At 38.1% G+C, this 21,050-nt stretch overlaps 1 protein-coding gene across 13 annotated transcripts in view; it reads left to right on the plus strand.

Moving 5' to 3' along the window:
* The window catches only part of MBTD1 (mbt domain containing 1), a 72,029-nt gene that overhangs the window by 4,473 nt on the left and 46,506 nt on the right, over positions 1-21,050 (plus strand). For 2 of the 13 annotated variants that reach the window (XM_047833970.1, XM_047833967.1), the window contains exon 3: positions 1,097-1,195. The exons of 10 other annotated variants lie outside the window; for them this stretch is intronic. The gene's annotated coding sequence lies outside the window, so the exon portion shown is untranslated. Of the gene's footprint in view, positions 1-1,096; positions 1,196-17,243; positions 17,324-21,050 lie in introns of all 13 variants that reach the window. One more of the 13 variants, XM_047833968.1, reaches the window with a different exon arrangement.

Consider the following 21,050-nt stretch of genomic DNA (forward strand, 5'->3'; position numbering starts at 1 on the left):
TGTGATCTTAAGTTGCTTAACCGCTTCAGTCTTCATCTTTCTCACCTGAATGCGGGCCGAGCTTCAGCGCTGCCTCAATCCCAAGATTTCTGTAAATCAGCCAGTGTGTAAGAAACTGTAAGGTGCTATGAATGATAAAGTATTAAGTATCCTCCCCAAATCCCTTTTTCTTTTTTTTTTTTCACTGTTACCTATTACTACTCTTATTCTCATGGAACAGATTGTATGCAGTACTCATTACTTCAGTAATTTCTTGTTCTCCCAACTATTTCTTGTTCTCCGTAGTTGGTAGTCTGTGTATAGGACATGCATAGTAAATCTAAAACAGTTTTGTATTTCTGTTGCTTAGCATAATGATTTGTCTATATTGCTCAATAAATATTGGCTGCTATGTCATCCATTGCTTTACTTTTAGACCTCAAAATTTTAGTTAGCTGGTTGCAAATTATTTTATACACCAAAGAAATAATCCCCTTATGTACACATATGTGTTTAACCATATTTTAATTGTATCGTTATTAATACCCAACGGTTATTAGTGTTCAGTGATAATATATCTTTTGTACGACCTGCTCCAGATATATTTTCAAAAGATAAACACCAAGAGAATATCTTCTTATATCAGTGTTTTTGTTAAGTTTTTTTTTTTTAATGTTTATTTTTGAAAGAAAGAGAGCATGAATGGGGGAGGGGCAGAGAGAGAGTGAGGAAGACACAGAATCTGAAGCAGGCTCCAGGCCCCAAGCTGTCAGCACAGAGACCAATGCAGGGCTCGAACCCACAAAACGTGAGGTCATGACCTGAGCCAAAGTCGGACGTTTAACTGACTGAGCCACCCAGGCGCCCCTACATCAGTGTTTTGGGTTGTATCAAATCAACATCATGCTGGATAGTCTGTTTAACTTGTTTTTTGCCATATTTACATATTAATAAATGATCTCATTTGATTGCTCAAACTGCATTTGTACTATAGTCCCAGCCTTAGTATGAATTCTGTTATTTGTGATAGAATAGATAGCTGGTAATGATATTAAAGACCGTCTTGGCTACTGCATTTCGTATTTAATTTTGACATGGTCATCTTATTTTTAATTAGCTTTTCAGGTTCATACTTAAGGATTCATAGCTTTCTTCTGAAGAACTGAAAGCCCATTCATGTGAATTATTTTATTTAATCATACATCCTTCCTGTGTGGTAAGTGATGTTTTCCTTATTTAGAAGAGAGGGAAACTGAGACCAAAGTAATTGTTAACATCCAAAGTCTTAAGTGGTAGAACCAGAACTTGAACCCCAAAAGATAGAAATTTGTATTTCTTACATGTCCAAGAACAGCTTGCTTTTTGTTCACTGTTGGATGTAGAATATTGTCCTCTCCTGTTATTCCCAGGGTACTTTTCAGTCTAAAAAGGTGATTCAGTATATTATTGCTTTCAGTATCCTCTTGATTGTATCATTGACATGAATTTATTCTTTCTCATTGAACTTGTGGAAAACAGAAGCCCAGTAATTCCAAGTCCTCACCGTTTATCTTCCTCCTAATAGCAAGCTGAGCAAGAATAAATGCATTTCGGTTTAGGCCAGTGAATTGTACCCCTATGCCAGACAGCTTTTCACCTGATGGCAGAATGAGGAAAACCAGCAAGGGCTAAAGAGCTCTCTAGCTCCTGCTGAGTCTAGTTATCATAGATCTCTTAACTCCTTCAGTTTTCACTTTGTGAGTTTAAACATACAACTTTCAAACGCAAGGTTTTAGGAAACTTACACTTCATGACTACAAAACCTAGAAAATTAGGTGGGCTGCTGTACCCTATTGGTTTGGATAATGGAGAGTTGATTAACTTATGATGAGTTTAATCATATTGAAATTAGACTATTACCTGGTTGTATATTTATCTGTGCTTGCATTTAGAATCTCAAATATCTTCTGTAAAATTTCTCCTAGGAAAGTTTTATAATTCCTTTGTAAACTTTATAGGGAAAGAGGTTCATCAGGTGACAGTTACAGTAGGGAAGTGAAATTCTGCTGTGATTTGTCACTCCTGGTTATGTTTTGCCACTACAAAAACCTTGTTTTATTTTTTTCACTACAGAAGTATTATACATTTTTTGTTTAAACAAGGAAAACGGGAGCACCTGGGTGGCTCAGTTGGTTGTACATCCGACTCTTGATTTCAGTTCAGGCCATGATCTCATGGTTGTGGGATCAAGCCCCACGTTGGACTCCATGCTGAACGTGGAGCCTGCTTAAGATTCTTTCCGCCCCCTCCCCCCCCTTTAAAAAAAAAAAAAAAGGAAAATGAAAACCATAGAAAAGTTAATAATCCTTCCATTCTCACCCTGTTAATAGTTTAGCTGTTCCTTCTAGGATCTTCCTAAATGCATTTACATACAAACAGATCTATCAATCTGTGCACATACCAGCGTATATTGTTTCTTTTAATAAAAAGTGAGTCATGCCATTCCTACGTGCAATTTGCTTTTTTCCTCAGTACTTTACCTATTAGTATTTATCTCCCTACTGGTGGTTAGATTGCCTCCAGTTTCTCACTGCTACATTATTGCTGCAAGAAACCTTTTTCCACACAGATTCTTGTGTCCTTTGAGTATTTCTGAAGGACAGATTCCAAAAAGCAGAATTACATGGTCAAAAGGCATACTCCTGTTTTTGTAAGATTTCAGAAATAATGTCAAATTGTCCTCCAAAAAGGTGGCATAAATTTTCCCTCCTATGAAGGGTGTGTCAGGGCTGTTCCACACATACATTTGCCAATGCCAAATGTCCTCAACCTCTCCATTTTTACCAGCTTAATGAATTTTAAGAAGGTGATTTACACTTCATAGAAATTGACCTGTATTTTTATAAGAATAATACATGCGCCTAATGTGAAACCATGGTAAAAGTGCCCCCAAAACAGGGTCCTTTATAACAATCTCTTTCTCTTCCCAATATAGCTCTCATGAAACAAGTCCTTTTAATTCTTTAGCTTTTTCACCTAGAATGTATCTCCATGATTCTGATTAGGCTTATATCACCCAGTGTATGAATCCTAGATATTTTGACTTTCTCTGTGGTGAGTGAGGAGTTTTCACATTTGCCCGAATACCAAGTAACATATTCTCCCACCTGCAGTTTCCCATCACCTTACACTCAAGGTCTCAAATAGATAGTAAACAAATGAACATGATTTTTCAGTTTCATTTTGAAGAGCAAAGTGCTAAAAAAAAAAAAAAAAAAAAAAAAAAAAAAAAAAAAAAAGGCACACTACTGGAAATAGTTTTATTTGGTCCTTGTTATCTGTGCTTACAGAAGTTAGCTGACAACAATAATTAAAGGGAAGAAAGAGAGAAACCAGGTTAAAATTTAACATAGGTTTAAGATTATTTTCTTGATTCATGTGGCTAGTGTTCATTTTAGCAGTATGACCTTGGGCAAGTTGCTTAGCCTATTAGAGCCTCTGCTTCCTCATCTGTAAAATGGGAGTAATAACATTTATGAGGATTAAATGCATTACTACACATCAAGTGCTTAGAATGTGCCTGCCACATACCAAGCATCTTGTATATATTGTATTAATCATAATAGACCTTTACAAATCACTAGTAAAAACAGTCCAGTGAGGGATTTCTATGGAATTTAAAATAAACTCCCATACAGCAAAATGTGCTTCTGAATCAGATTTGATAAATATGGAGAAGACTTACTCTGTAAAACTGTTAGGTGATACAAAAAGTGAATCTGATGAGGACAAAGTGTTTCAAAAAATGGCAAAACCAGTATTTCTAAAAAGGAGTAAATATGTATGTGTAAACTTCAGTTTTGGAGAACAGTGGCAGCAGCCTGATCGAATTTCCCCACCCACCTTTCCATAAATGTATATAAAGCCAACAAAGAGTACATGTCAATCAGACACCACCCATGCCTTTAGCATTATTAATAAGCAGGTTATCAGGGGCACCTGGGTGGCTCAGTCGGGTTAAGGGGCCGACTTCAGCTCAGGTCATGAGTTCGAGCCCCATGTTGGGCTCTGTGCTGACAGCTCAGAGCCTGGAGCCTGTTTCAGATTCTGTGTCTCCTTCTCTCTGACCCTCCCCCGTTCATGCTCTGTCTCTCTCTGTCTCAAAAATAAATAAACGTTATAAAAAAAAAAAAATAAGCAGATTATCACAACCTTCAGATTACCTCTGAGTGAAATAATCAGATTCCAGGAGCTCCTTCTGCCAAGTCCTGCGGGATGTGAGGAATGAGAGAGAGAAGGCTTAATGGTTTTAATGGGTTCGGTGATAGGGTTTTAGGCCATGGAACACTTAGATGAAGCACAGAGTATCGCTTCCAAAAGAGAAGACTCCAACACTAAGTTCCAAAATACTGAACACAGGTTTGAAATTTGGTAGTTTGCAGCTTCAGCCATGGAGAAGAGCATTGAAAGTAACCAGTGCCTCGTAGGGAAGAGGTGGAGACATGGCAGTGAAGAGAAAGAAGGAAAAGGAGAAACTAACAACTCTTAGAGAAAAAGAAAGAGAAAGTAAACATAGGAGTGTTCTGGAACCAGGAACCCTTGACCATGAAATAAATAGAAATAGGAAAGAGTGGAATACATGCAGACAGAACTATTGGAAAAAATAATGTGAATCAGAACATCTCACCTAATGAAAATCTTCCTCTCCCCCACCCAGAAAAATGCAGAAAAAAATTGACACAACACTCAAAATGAAATAAAACGCCATCAAACCATCGGTTAGAGATACAAGGAAAAGAAAACCATGATTCAGAAATCTAAAACTAAGAAAGGAAAATTTAAAAAAAAAGGAAGAAATAAAATCAGAGTAGATTACACTTAGAGAAAAGAAGAAGAAATCCTCTCAGATGAAGACTGAATTATAAAGTTTTCCCCAAACAGTAGATTCAAAGGCAAACATAATAAAAGAGATTGAAGCAAAGCAGGAAAATGGTCAAGAGAATGAAAATGAAATTCTTTTCTAACTGATACTTTAAATGGAAGAGGAGTCCAAAAAGTAACATGTATTTAGTGTCCCTCAATAAGGGAAAAGAATAGGGGCACCTGGACTGGCTCAGTTGGTAGAACATGTGACTCTTGGTTTCGGAGTTGTGAGTTCAAGCCCCATGTTGGGTGTAAAGATTACTTTAAAAAATAAAAATTTGGGGGGGGCACCTGGGTGGCTCAGTCGGTTAAGCGCCCAACTTCAGTTCAGGTCATGATCTCATTACCGTTCATGAGTTTGAACCTCATATCAGCCTCTCTGCTGTCATCACAGAGCCTGCTTCGGATCCTTGATCTCCCGCTGTCTCTCTCTGCTCCTCCCTGCCTAAGCTCTCTCTCCCTCAAAAATAAATATTTTTTAGAAAAAGAAAAATCTTTTAGAGGCGCTTGGGTGGCTCCATTGGTTAAGCATCTGACTTTGGCTCAGGTTGTGATCTCACGGTTCATGGGTTCAAGCCCTGCATCGGGCTCTGTACTGACAGCTCAGAGCCTGGAGCCTGCTTCAGATTCTGTGACTCCCTCTCTCTCTCCTCCCCCACTTGGCACGTGTGTGTGTGTGCAAGTGCGCTCTCAAAAATAAACATTAGGGGGGGAATTTTTTTAATAAAATCTTTTAATAAAACCATAATCAAGAAAACTTTCTGGCTATAGAGATGTAGATCTATTCATCAGAAGTTCATACCAGAAGGTGAACTGCAGGCTATGTTTTAGTAAGGCTGTATGACTTTAAAGAAACAGAAAAATTCCCCAGGCTTACAGGTAAAAGATGAAGTGCCTTACAAGGTCTAGAGAATTCGACTGGTATCACCTACAAAGCAAGACAATAATGTGGTAGCATAAGGAAAGAAAATTCTAACCAAAGATTTTATATCCAGTCAACTGTCTTTTGAATGTCAAGACTGTAGAAAACGTTTTAAACACGGACAATAATTTAGAGAATACTGTTCTCAGGAGCCCTTCCCAAGGAAACTTAAAGGATGAGCTGCATCTAAAAGAGATATTTGGGAAATTTTCTGCAAAAAGTTTGACAGTATTTTACATGTCTTTTTGAACTAAGGTTAAAATCAGGAGTAGGGGTGTAGGTAGCAGAATGGTGTACATAAATGTTACGGGATCTGACAGTGGAAAGAAGGGAGCTAAAAAAACTAGGAGGGAAAAACTAGAGTAACACTATTGACTGTAGGTTAACTATTCCAAGGGATTAAAATAGTACCATTTGAAGCTGAAAAAAAAGGTTAGGTAAGAAAAAAGATACATGGAAATATAAAAGAGGGAGGGGCGCCTGGGTGGCTCAGTCGGTTAAGCATCCAGCTTCAGCTCAGGTCATGATCTCCTGGTTTGTGAGTTTGAGCCCCACATCAGGCTCTGTGCTGACAGCTTAGGGCCTGGAACCTGCTTCAGATTCTGTCTCCCTCTCTTCCCCACTCAGGCTCTGTCTCTGTCTCTCTCTCTCAAAAATAAACATACATTTAAAAAAAGTTTTTAAAGAAATACAAAATATTCAAAGGTAAGCATTGGAAAAAAATATATAAACCTTTCAAAACACTGCAAATTTAATTTAAAAGGCCAAAGAAAACCATCATGAAAAATCATGTGATGAATGTTCCATAATGCACGTAGTAATTATAACAAAATAATATGACAGAATTGAAATCAAACATACCAGTCATATCAGTAAGGATTCCCTCACCAATAAAAAGATTTTCAGATTAGCTCAAAAATCAAACTCCAACAAACTAATCTATGTCAGTTATATAAGAATAAAATCAAAATCTAACTTTATAACAGATCTTTAAAACAGCGAAAAATAAAACGATGGACAAAGATAAACCAAGCAAATAGAAGTAATATGAAAGCAGGATCGGCAGTGCTGATACCACACTAGAAGTCAAACCAAAAAGCATTAAATGACAAAGGAGGATAGCTTGTAATGCTAAAACCCATAATTCATAACAAAGATATAATAGTTCTATACCAAATACAGCAACAATCTTTATAAAGCAAAAATTATGAGAAATGCAAATCATAAAAAGCACTTGAAGTTGGAGATTGACACTGAACACAGGATAGGTACAGTAGACAGAAAGTAGGACTATAAAAGATCAAAACTTAATGAGGCAGAGTCTCCAGTATATCTGCATCCTAAAACCAGAATACTGTATATTCTCTCAGCCACAAAATATTCACAAAAATAGTTTATACGTTAGGAAAACATTAGTAGGTCCCATATAAGAAAACAAAAAGCAAAAGGACATTACCACTTCGAAATTTAGAAGCCTTCTGTTGTATGTTACAAAGCCTTGTACAAGAGTATTCATAGCGACTTTATTCAAAGTAGTCAAATCTAGATGGAGAATGGATAAACAAATATTGTTAAAGTGCAGTATTAGTAAAAAGCAATGAACCAATCATATGTGTAATAATATGCATAAATCTCAAATATGCTGAAAAAAATACTGTGTTGAGTGAGCTAAATTAGTTATAAAAATGTCCGTGGTGTCTATTTAAATAAATATATGCAGGGACACCTGGGTGGCTCAGTCGGTTAAGTGTCCCAACTTCAGCTCAGGTCATGATCTTAGAGTTCGTGAGTTCGAGCCCCGTGTCCGGCTCTGTGCTAACGGCTCAGAGCCTGGAGCCTGCTTCAGATTCTGTGTCTCCCTCGCTCTTTGCCCCTCCCCCATTCACACTGTCTGTCTCCCAAAATAAATAAACATTAAAAAAAAATTTTTTTAAATGAGCATATGCAGGGGCGCCTGGGTGGCGCAGTCGGTTGGGCGTCCGACTTCAGCCAGGTCACGATCTCGCCGTCCGGGAGTTCGAGCCCCGTGTCGGGCTCTGGGCTGATGATGGCTCAGAGCCTGGAGCCTGTTTCCGATTCTGTGTCTCCCTCTCTCTGCCCCTCCCCCGTTCATGCTCTGTCTCTCTCTATCCCAAAAATAAATAAACGTTGAAAAAAAAAATTTAAATGAGCATACGCAAAATTAACCAGTAGTGATAGAACTTTAATGGGGGAGGAGAAGGATTGACTGGGAAAGGACATGAGGGTGCTTTCTAGAGTGACAGAAAAATTCTGCGCCTTGATACACATTCAAAATTATTCCTCAGTCAAGGAAAAAACCTCTTGGGTACAAGGAGTATTGTAAACAAGTTACAGAGTTTCTAAAAAATTATGATAATGAAAATCCTGCATATACAAATCTATGAAATACATGTAAGGCAGTGAGCAGAGGAAAATTCATAGTCCTAATTCTATCGTATTAAAGAACAAAATTCGACTGAGTAATTTTTTAAAAATCTTACAGACTTTATTTAGCAGTTGATAAATTGGCCAGCATCCAATCTAGCAGATAGAAAGGAGCTCCAAATTGCTTTACAAAGCAAGAGATTTTTATAGACCAAAGTGGAAGCAGGAACAAGGAAGTTACACTGGGCATTTTGCTGGTTGGTTTTCTTACTGGAGCAAAGGGAAGTATTAGAGCTGGGTCAGGCAGTGTGTGCTGAGTGGGTGAGCACTGATAGTTTACATAAGCCTGCCTTTTTACACAGAGGTGAGCATAGAAACTTGGTTACTAAATCTTGATTTACTGAGATGGCTTAGCCAGAGCAAATCTTAGGCTTTATTGGGTTACTTTGTTTATTTATTTTTATTATTATTATTGTTTTTGGTTTTGTTTTTGTTTTTTGAGAGAGAGGGAGAGTGCGCATGTGTGTACATGCAGGGGAAGGACAAAGAGAGAGAATTCCATGCAGGCTCTGCGCTGTCAGCACAGAGCCTGACTTGGGGCTCAAACTCCAGAACCATGAGATCATCACCTGAGCCAAAATGAAGAATTGGGACACCTAACCGACTAAGCTCCCCCCAGGTGCCCGTAATCTGGTTACTTTGTCACAGTAAAAACAAAAGAGTGAAAATAAATAATTCCCAGCTCAGAAAGGAAAAAGAACAAAAAAAGTAAGCCAGAAAAAAAGTGGGGTGGGTCAACTGGTGTCTCAGTCAGTTAAGCATCTGACTCTTGATTTTGGCTCAGGTCGTGATCCCACAGTTGTGGGATCAAGCCCCATGTCAGGCTCTGGTCTGCCTGCGTGGAGGCTGCTTTAGATTCTCTCTCTCATCCTCTCTCTCCCTCTCTCTCTCTCTGCCTTTACCCCACTTGCACACATGCACGCTCTCAAAAATAAGTACTAAAAAATATGTTAAGATATGGGTAAACTTTTCTATACACTGGTTCTAAGAAAAAATTTTCTAAGAGTCAAAATCAAGTTGCAATAAAAGTAGTGATAAATAGGGGCGCCTGGGTGGCGCAGTCGGTTAAGCGTCCGACTTCAGCCAGGTCACGATCTCGCCGTCCGGGAGTTCGAGCCCCGCGTCGGGCTCTGGGCTGATGGCTCAGAGCCTGGAGCCTGTTTCCGATACTGTGTCTCCCTCTCTCTCTGCCCCTCCCCCGTTCATGCTCTGTCTCTCTCTGTCCCAAAAAAATAAATGTTGAAAGAAAAAAAAAAAAAAATTAAAAAAAAAAAAAAGTAGTGATAAATATTACTGTGTTTACAAAATTAATTTCATGACCACTTTAATAAGCAAAATAAAATTTTGCCATATGTTACAAAGGGTCAATTCCTAAATACAAAGAACTTTGAAAAAAATATTTAAAAGACGAAAAACCCTAAAGATAAAAGGACAAAAGAACACGAGTCACACAGATGCAGAAATGAAGATACAGAAATGGCTCTGTGTAAAACAGCTGAGCACATCTCGGTGGTTAATACCATTCCCCACTGAAAAGAATGAGAGCTCCTTGGAGAAATGGTTGATTTCAGGACTGGAATAACGTAGGTACAAAATGATCCTGGAATATCTTGATATGCCAGAAAGTCAATACTCAAAAAATGATTGTATCATGTGAAAATGATGCGGGAGCAAGTTCAAAAGAATGCATGTAGTTTGATGGGCACCTGGGTGGCTCAGTCAGTTGGGTGTCCAACTCTTGATTTTTGCTCAGGTCATGTTCTCGCAGTTCATGGGATTGAGCCCCAATATCAGGCTCCACAATAACAGCACAGAGCCTGTTTGGGATTCTCTCTCTGCCCCTACCCACCCCACCCCCCACCCCCCGCAAAATAAATAAAAGAAAATTTTTTTAAAAAGAATCCATGTAGCTGAGTATGGGATAATTTGAGCTCCAAAATAAAATAGGACAGTAGTGAATTATAAACCATTGGGGAAGAAAAGAAGTATGAGTTGATACTGATAATAAAGGTAGGTAGGTAGGTAAGTAGGTAAACCTAAGGAGAAGATGGAAGAATTTTATGCTGACTGGTAAAAGAGTACTAGAATTACAAAATCATTTTTCAGCCATCACAGTAATGTTTGGTTTGGCAAGAGCTATTGGACGTTAAATTTAGGGATGGGATTGGGTGGGGTGAGATTTCAATGAGAAACAATATTCACATACTTTAAAATATGTCTACAAGATTGCTAGTTGCAAGGAGAAATATGATAAGTACTGTGTAAAATTTCAACACCTTGAAGAATGATTAAAATTAGCATCAGCGATGAGGAACAGATAGGCATCTTTTGCCTCTAGATGTAATATTCTGAGGTTATATCACTTATGTAGTATTACGGGGATACATAACCTGATCTAATGAGGAAACATGAGCCTCAAATGAGAAACAGTCTATTAAAAAGGTGGGGAGGCAGGGCGCCTGGGTGGCTCAGTCAGTTAAGCATCTGACTTCAGCTCAGGTCATGATCTCACAGCTTGTGAGTTCGAGCCCTGCATCGGGCTCTGTGCTCCCAGATCCTGCTTCGGATTCTGTCTCCCTCTCTCTGCCCCTCCCCTGCTCACACTCTGTCTGTCTCTCTCAAAAAGTAAATAAACATTAAAAAAAATTTTTAAAGGTGGGGAGGGAGCCTGCATTATTCAAAAGTAATCTTCCAGATTGAAGAAACTAAGCAAACAAATACGATATGTGATCCTGGAGACTGAAAGGAAGAAATGCTATATAAAGGACATTATTGGGTTCACTGGACTGTGGATGGTAAATTGGGGGAGAATGTCACATTAATGTTAAATTTCCTGAAGCTGATAACTATGCTGTAGTTACGAGAGAACAATTTTATTCTTAGGAAATGCATGCTGAATTTGGGGAGGATAAAAAGATGTGATCTATGCAACTTACTCTTAAATGTTTTAGTAAAAGTCAGTATATCTAGAGAGAAGAATGAAGCCAGCGAGGCAAAATGTTAAGTCGTTGGCAAATCTGAATAGAGTACACAGGATTTCACTGTACGATTTTTCCAACTTTCCTAGAAGTTTGAAGTTCTTTCCAAGTAGAAAGTTTAAAAAAAAGAAAGACTACACAGACATACCATTTTCATCCGTTATATTGGCAAAAAGAAATCACATGCTGAGACTGTAGGGAAACACACACTCTCACTGTTGCTGATGCAAATGCAAAATGGTAAAATTTCTGTGGGAAGAAATTGGGTAATACCTAACTAAATTACATATACATTCACTCCTCTACCCAAAGAATATATTCTGAAGGTGATCCTCAGTTTTAAATATATACATAGGTTCACACATGCATAAGTTCATTCATTGCAGCAGTATTTGTAATTGTAAAGCATTGAAAACTGTCCAAAGAAGATTGAATAAACATGCACACAGTGGAGTACTGTGCAGTTGAAAAAAGAATGAAGAAGATGTCTGTGCACTGTGAAATGGAATGATTTTCAGGATATATTTCTAAGTTAATAAAAGCAAAGGACAGAGAAATTTAGCATGTGGCCTTTTCTATAAGAAAGAAGGAATAAGAAAATATACCTATTTACCTTTTCAAAACACACAAGAAGGATGAACCAGAAAGCAATAAAGTTGGTTACCTGCCTACAAAGGTGGATGGTGAAGCAGGGAAGGAGCAACATGTTTCCAGGTTACAACTTTTTATATAGTTCTTTATCTTTGGAAGCAAAGCCATTTTTTTAGATAGTCTCCAGAAATGAAATTAATTCAATAAGGATGGCAGGGAAGACTAAAAACCAAAGTCAACTTACTTCAAATCATTAACAGTCACATTGAAGGAAGGAGAAAATAATCCAAGTAACTTTTTTTTTTTTTTTAATGTTTATTTTTGAGAGAGACAGAGTGTTGGCCGGGGCAGGGGGTGGCGGGGAGGCAGAAAGAGAGGGAGACACAGAATCTGAAACAGGCTCCAGGCTCTGAGCTGTCAGCACAGAGCCCAACACGGGGCTCAAACTCAGAGATCATGATATCACGACCTGAGCTGAAGTCGGACACCCAACCAACCAAGCCACCCAAGTGCCCCCCAAGTAACTCTTAATACTCTGTCCTTCAGTTTAGGGAGATAGAACTACAAAGAAATTCTGGACTCATAAGGTTGTTTGTTTGTTTGTTTTAGCAGTAGTGCTCCTGAAACTATTTAAATGTATGAAAGAATTGAGCAAATAGGTACATGTAATTTGGGCGGGAGCCAAGGTTTTCACTGTGGCAGAAGAGAGATACAAATACAGATATGGGAAAATAAAAAGTCCTGTGGGATGGATTGGAATTGGAGTTCTAAATATGAATTCATGATATCCTAAGGTATATGTGTGTATTCATACGACATGTCACATACATATATATACGTATATCTACACGTATATATTCCATCTCTGCCTACCGAAGGGCCCAGAGACAGAGGTCTCAATAGCAATGACCATGTGGAGTACGTACATCTTTATTTCTAATACTCTCCACTAAAAGAAACCAAGGCTGTTTGGAGAAATGGTTGATTCTAGGCTTGGGACAGGAAAATTAGTATATGCTTGAATATCTTGCTACTCCAGAAAGGAATTCCTGAAACAATGATAGGGGCTTGTCAGAATGACACAGGAGTCAGCTTGATGGGGCTCCCATCGGCTAAATCTGGGACAGTTTGAGCTTGCAGATAATTAAGGACTATCATGAATTATAAATTATAAAAGTAGTAATCCATGAGTTGATGCCCTTAATAAGAAAAAAGAGGGGCTCCTGGGTGGCTCTGTCGGTTGAGCATCCAACTTCAGCTCAGGTCATGATCTCACGGTCCGTGAGTTCGAGCCCCGCGTCAGGCCCTGTGCTGACAGCTCAGAGCCTGGAGCCTGCTTCAGATTCTGTGTCTCCCTCTCTCTCTCTGCCCCTCCCCTGCTCATGCTCTGTCTCTCTCTGAATCAAAAATAAATAAACATTAAAAAAAATTTAAAAAAAAGAAAAAAGAGAGGGGTCTTCCCTATAGAAGAATGCCAGCTGAAACTATGAAGAAATTCTGAGCCTGGAAAGTCATAGGATTGGGCAAAAATCCTCACTGAGTATTCAATCTATAGTGAAATTTTGCTGAACAGAATATTTGCATGGTCTTTAAGTATCTCCTTGCAGATTGCTTACTAAAAGGGAAAATAGTAAGACAACAACGGAGAACCAGACCACACCTACACCAGGACTTCAAACGTATCATCACCGGTAAGAGGCAGGTGGAAATCACGTAATCTGGATTTGCTACCCTGAGAGCATCAGTTAGATGGTATTTCAACTGGAGATATACAACCTGAGAGAAAAACCTCCAACCCTGAAAGAGGAAATACTTATTTTAGAAGAGGAGAGGGAATCTATGTGGAAGAATTCCAAATTATTTTTGTGGATGCGCCATTGTCAAGAGGGAGCGTAACTCCCTACTTCGGAAGTGTGGGCTTCACAAAGCCACTGTACTTCTGAAAAGTACAGTATGGAAAGGGGTTAGGAGTAATTTTGTAACCTGGAAAACCTGAAAAAATACTGCTTCAGGTAGAGGTGGTCAAGGTCAATACCAAGAGTGATGACTCAGGTTAATAACATGTTTCTTTGTATAATTGGATACAAAGGTTACTGCACAGTACCTCTGATCTTTTTTCAAAAAACAACCCAGTCTGGTCATTAGAAAATTAGGAGACAAATCCCAGTGGAGGGTCATTCAACAAAATACCTACCAGTACTCCTCAAAACTGTCAAGGTCATGAAAAACCTGAGAAATTGTCACAGCCAAAAGGAGCTTAAGGGGACATGAAAACTAAATGTAATGTGCGATCTTGGAATAGAAATAGAACATTAAGTAAAAATGAAGGAAATGCAAAAATAGTTTGCATTTTCTAAAATTTTATATAAATGGGAGTCATACAGCATGTGCTCTTGTCTGGATTTTCATGCAGTATAATTATTTTGAGACTTACTGCTGTTGTATATATCAATTCATTACTTTTTATTAAGCTGAGCAGCAAGATGGAATCACTATATGGATATGCCCTAATTTGTTTATTCATTCACCTGTTGATATTTGGGTTGTTTCCAATTTTGAGCTGTTTTGACCATTCCTGTGTGTATGTGTGTGTGTGTGTGTGTGTACATGTGATATATGTGTTTTTATGTGGATGTATCTTTTCGTTTATCTTAGGCAAATAGAAATGCTGTGGGTAGTTGGTGGTGTATATTTAACATTTTAGCAAACTGCTTTTCTGAAATGCTTTTATAGTATTTTACCTTCCCATCTGCAGTGTTTGAGAGTTCCATTTGCTGCCTAGACCATAGAGGGTTTTTTATTTTTCTATTTTAGGCATTCTGATAGATGTATAAGAGTGTCTCGTGGTTTTAATTTGCATTTTCCTAATGACCAGTGATGTTGAGCATCTTTTCATGTCCTTATTTGCCATCCATATATAAATGAATTGTCTGTTTAGATGTTGTGCTTTTTTATTTTTTAATTGGATTGTTTCAGTTACTGAGTTTTGATAGTTCTTTATATTTTTTTATTTTATTTTCAAGTTTATTTATTTTGAGAGAGAGAGAGAGAGAGAATGCGTGTGCACGTGCAATAGGGAGAGGAGCATAGAGGGAGAGAGAGAATCCCAAGCAATCTTGGATTGCACAGAGTCAGACCTGGGCCTCAATCTCATGAACCGTGAGATCATGACCTGAGCCAAGACCAAGAGTCTGGCCACATAACTGACTGAGCCACCCAAACACCCCTTGATAGTTCTTTATGTATCCTAGATACCAGTCCTTTGTCAGACACACGTGATTTGCAAATATTGTTGTCCAGTCTGTGGCTTGTCTTATTCTCTTAATAGTAGCTCCCTAGGACCAGTTTTTAATTTTAATAAAGTCCAGTTTGTCAGTATTTTTCTTTTATGGATCTTGTGTTTTGATGTCATACCTAAAAATTTTGTGCCCACCCAAGGTCATGAAGATTCTGTCCTATTTTTTTTCCTAGAGGTTTTATAGTTTTAGTTCTTACATTTAGGTCTGTGTCCCATTTTGAGTTAAATTTTTGTACATGTGAGGTATGGATCAGAGTTTGGTTTTTGTTTTGTTTTGTTTTTTTAATTTAGTAATGTATTTGATCCAACACCTTTTGTTGAAAAGACTTTTTTCCACTGAATTGCCTTGTTTTTTTCTTTCTCCTTTTTACTTTTTTTTTTTTTTTTTTTTTTTTTTTTGAGACAGAGAGAGACAGAGCATGAACGGGGGAGGGTCAGAGAGAGAGGGAGGCACAGAATCTGAAACAGGCTCCAGGCTGAGCTGTCAGCACAGAGCCTGATGCGGGGCTTGAACTCACGGACTGCGAGATCATGACCTGAGCTGAAGTCGGACGCCCAACCGACTGAGCCACCCAGGCGCCCCTCTTTCTTCTTTTTAATTGTTTTTTTTTTTAATTTAGTTGACAGTGTTACCTTGGTTTCAGCATTCAGCTTCTCTATACATTGTGCTGTGCTCGCCATAAGTGTAGCTACCATCTGTCACCATACAATGCTGTTAATTGATTTTTCACGGTTGTCAAATATTAGTTGACCATACATGTATGGCTCTATTTCTGGGCTCTGTTCCCTTCTGTTGATGTTTATCTATATTTTATGTCAAAGTAGTGCAGCTTCATGATGCACCTTGGAGAGGAAGTATTAAGTGTTTCAACTTTGTTCTTTTCAAATTTGTTTTGGCTCTTCTAGGTCCTTTGCAGTTCCATATGAATTTTAGAATCTGCTTGTTGATTTCCACAAAAAAAATGTGCTGTGATTTGATTGGGTCGCGTTGAATCTGTAAATCAAGTTGAATCTGTAAATCAAGTTGGGGAGAATTTTTTTTTTTTTAAGTTTATTTGTTTATTTTGAGAGAGAGAGAGAGAGAGAAAAAAACATGAGTGGGGGAGGGGCAAAGAGAGAGGGAGACAGAGAATCCCAAGCAGGCTCCATGCTGTCAGCACAGAGCCCGACACGGGGCTCAAACCCACGAAACCACAAGATCATGAACTGAGCCAAGATCCAAGAGTTGGACGCTTAACCAACTGAGCCACCCAGGCACGCCAAAATATCACTTAACGTTATTGGTTCTTCTGATCCATGAACACTATGCATCTTCCCGTTTATTTAGATCTTTCTTTAATTATTTAAGCAACGTTTAGTAGTTTTCAAGGTATCAGCCTTGCACATCTGTTGCCAGATTTATCTCAAATTATTTCTTTTTCTTTTTTTAAGTAGGCTTCACGCCCAGCGTGGAGCCCAATGTGGGGCTTGAAGTCACGACCCTGAGATCAAGACCTGAGCTGAGATCAAGAGTCGGATGCTTAACCGACTGAGTCACCCAAGCACCCCTTATTCCATATTTTTTTGATGCTTTGTAAATGGTATTTTCTAATCAATCTCTGGTTGCTTGTTGCTAATATGTGGAAATATGGTTGATTTTTGTATATTGACATTCTATCCTGTATCCTTGCTAAGCTCACTTAATATAGCCAAGCAGCTCTTTGTATATTTTATCAGATTTTCTACAGTGTTGTCTGGGAATAAAGATTTATTTATTACTTTTTTCCCCAATCTGAATTCCTTTATTTCTTTTTTGCCTACTACATGGTCTTAGAATCTCTAGTACACTATTGAATAAAAGTAGCAAAGGCAGATACACTTATCTTGTTCCTGGTCTTAGAAAACATCCATATTGTCACCATTAAATATGATGCTAGCTTTAGGACTTTCCTAATGCTCTTTATCAGGTGAGGAAGTTCTTTCCTATTCCTCTTCTGCTGAGTTTGTTTTTTTTTAATCAGGAATACATGTTGGATTTTATCAAATGCTTTTTCTGCATCTCTTGAGATAATCCTATGGCTTTTATTTATTTATTTTTTAGGCTTAATATAATGAATGTATTGATTTTCTTTCTTTCCTTTTTTTTAAGTAATCCCTATGCCCATCTTGGGGCTCAAACTCAGGACCCCAAGATCAAGAGTTGCATGCTCTACCTACTGAGCCAGCCAGGTACCCCATGAATGTATTGATTTTCAAATGTTGAATTAGCTTTGCGTTCCTGAAATAAACCCACTTGGTCACTTTTATTATTATTATTATATATTGTTTGATTTAGATACTAAAGTTTTGTTAAGAACATTTGCATACATGAGGGATATTGTTCTGTAGTTTTCTTGTAAGGGCTTTGTCTAGTTTGGGATCAGTAATGTTAGCCTCAGAGAATGAGTTGAAAACTAGCCTATATTCCAGTTTTCTGAACAAGTTGGTATAGGGGTTTTTTAATGTTTATTTATTTTGAGAGAAAGAGTGCACCTGGGTTTGGAGCAGAGAGAAAGAGAGAAAAAGAGAATCCCAAGCAGGCTCCGTGGTGTCAGTATAAACCCCAAGCTGCAGCTCCATCCCACAAACTGTGATATCACGACCAGAGCAGAAATCAAGAGTCAGACGCTTAACTGACTGAGCCAACCCTGGTGCACCAGTAGTATTTTTTTAAATTTATTTTTAAATTTTTTTAATTTACATCCAAGTCAGTTAGCATATAGTACAACAATGGTTTCAGGAGTAGATTCCTTAATGCCCCTTACCCATTTAGCCCATCCCCCCCCCACACAACCCTTCCAGTAACCCTCTGTTTGTTCTCCATATTTAAGAGTCTTCTGTTTTGTCCCCCTCCCTGTTTTTATATTCTTTTTGCTTCCCTTCCCTTATGTTCATCTGTTCTGTGTTTTAAAGTCTTCATATGAGTGAAGTCATATGATTTTTGTCTTTCTCTGACTAATTTCACTTAGCATAATACCCCTCTAGTTCCATCCATGTAGTTGCAAATGGCATGATTTCATTCTTTTTGACCCCAGTAGTATTTTTTAAGTAGACTTCCCTGGTGAAGCCATTTGGGCCTGGGGTTTTCTTTGTGTGAAGGTTTTAGTTTCTTTATTCAAATTATTATAGTTATTTACCCATTCAAAGAACCAGCTTTTGCTTTTATCTTTTTTTGTTCTTATTTCATTGATTTTTTTTTCACTTGAAACATTAAGTATAGATTTTCCAATTACATATTTTTTCCCTTGAGAAGTTTGAAGGCCTTGCTTTCAATCCTGTTGTTGAAAAGCCCACTGATATTCCAGTTCCCCCCCCCCCCGCTTTTTTTTTTTTTTTTACATGGCATAGTGTTTTTCTTGAAGCTTTTAGTATCTTCATTGGGAGAGTTCTGTAATTTTTATAATGATGCATCTTGGTGTAGTTTTGGTGTTTGGGAGGGGTTTTTAAGTCATTAAGCTGGGCTTCCTTGGTCTAAGTATAGAAACTCTGTTTTTTGATCCTGGAAGAGTGTGTGTGTGTGTGTGTGTGTGTGTGTGTGTGTGTGTGTGTGTGTTTTCTTTATATAACTTGTTTCTCATTCTCATGTATATCTCTATGCTTTGGGTTTTGGTTCTTCTGGATTTAACCCTTATTTTTTCTCTTATTTTCTAGCTTTTTTGTCACATGTACACACTCCACACACATGCACTCGTGGTTTTTGAAAGATTTCCTTGGTTTTACTGTCCATTTATTGAAGTTATTGTTTTGCCTTTTCTGTTTTTAAATTCCAAGATCTTGTTCACCAGTAGTATCCTACCCTTATGTCCCTGGAGAATTAATTTCATTTTTGAAGTTTTCTTTTGGTCCCTGCCTTACTTCTGTTTCCTTATAGATTATTTTTTCCTGAGGGTTTGTTTTGGCCTTTCACATTTTTAGAGGTCTTTCTCAAATGGTAGGTGATCCTCACTTGTCTATTCATATCTAAGGATTAGTTACTAAGCAGCTGATTGGACTGAATGAGCTGGAGGTTAAGCTTTTTGACTAGTGAGATTCACTGTGGCAATTAATCCCTTTTTTAAAAAAATTTTTAATGTTTATTTTTGAGAGAGAGAGAGAGACAGTGTGAGTGGGGAAGGTGCAGAGAGACAGGGAGACACAGAATCCGAAAAAGGCTCCAGGCTCTGAGCTGTCAGTACAGAGCCTGACGCAGGGCTCGAACTCACAAACTATGAGATCATGACCCGAGCCGAAGTCGGACACTGAGCCGACTGAGCCACCGAAGCGCCCCCCTCCACTTTTTTTTTTTTGTTTTTATTGGTCCCTTTTAAAATCTTCTCCCTAGTGTTTTACACTGGTACTGTGATCTATTTAAATGTGGTTTTTTTCTTGTGTTTAATATATGTGGTAGTTCTGTCTGAATTTGTGTTTTCAGTGTTTCTGCAGAATTCTCAGCCAGTCTTTCTTTCAGCATCTCCGTATCCTCTCCTTTGAGAATTCCTATTAGACATTTTATTAGATCTTTATGTTTTATGCCATTTGAACCTTTTATTTTCTATGTTTCTGTTTTTCTTTGCAGTGTTCTGGGTATTTTCTTAATGTTTATCATTTCCCCAGTTCTTTTTTAGCCATGGCTGATCTGCTATTCATCCCATCCATTGAGGTGTTTTAGTGGTGGTGTCTTTTTTTTTTTTTTTTTAATTATAGCACTTACATTTTTTATTTACAGAAGTTACATTTGGGTCTTTTCAGATCTGCCTGGTTGCTTTTTATTCCTTTATTCCATTTTTCAATAATATTTTTGTTTCTTCTTAAACATTTCTTGAATGGTTCTTTTATCCTCTGTGCCTGGCAATTTCAGTACCTAACAATTTGGGATTCCTAATCTGTTTCTACTGACACTTGTGACGGATTGCTTATTGTATGTTTGTTATTGATTGTGTGCTCGTACTTGATCAAATCTGTAGGAATGCTGAAAGGCCTGAAGTGTAGGTGATTATTTCCTGAAGTGATCCAGTATGCTTCTGCTGAGTGTCAAGGGGCACTGGTGGCCCTTTAATGTCTTGATCTGGGTATTTTCTGACCATTTAGGGCAAGTTAAGGTATATCCTCAGAGTCACTCAGAAGGGCAGGCCCATGATTATACAATCTCAGAGTAGCCTCTCCACCCAGAGCCTGGGCAGAAAAGACCCACATGTAGGTCTTATTTTGCCTGCGTGTAGTCAGATTTTTGATTCCTACCTGCCCTTTGACTGAAGTTGTAGCCCTCTTAGGGGTTTCGGTCTGATGCGGGCATTTCCATTCCCTGCAGTAAATGGTAAGTTTTACATGGAATAAATGGATTATAATTCATACATTGAATTAGTTCATTAGTATTCTGTCCTAATCTAAGAAAAAAATGCTGAGGGAACATTTTCTCCTGAGTAGAATATAGCTTTCCAACTAGTGTGTTCTAGATTTGTCAAGATAATTCATCCCTGCAATATTTGGGACCGTCTGAGGCCTCAGGCTGGGTGCATTCAGGGGCCAATTTCTCTTGCATTGTATAGATGATCATTTTCTGTGTGTGCTGGAACTATGCAAAAGGTTAGCATTTTTCTAGATCATTAGTTCTTGGAGTTGCTTTGGAGAAGACTGAATACTATACGTCTCTCTTAAGTTGTCATAATGTTCACAAGCATATTAAAAGCTTAAAGAGGCCTTGAAATAAGGAAAATTTTCTTATTTGACCATAATACTTTTATTTTTTAATGTTAACAGTCTATAATATTGAAACCAAGATGTTCGTAATTATTGACCCCCTGAAATTTCAGGGTTATATTTGCTGACAAGTAGAGTCAGAGTAAGATATTCTGTGTTGATATTTGAGGGCCAATAAATATGCATTAGCTGCTAACCGAGGTGGCTGTAAAGTGGACGAGCTTATACGAAAACTGCAAGA

The sequence above is a fragment of the Prionailurus viverrinus genome, chromosome E1, assembly GCF_022837055.1.
Source record: "Prionailurus viverrinus isolate Anna chromosome E1, UM_Priviv_1.0, whole genome shotgun sequence".
Lineage (NCBI taxonomy): Eukaryota > Metazoa > Chordata > Mammalia > Carnivora > Felidae > Prionailurus > Prionailurus viverrinus.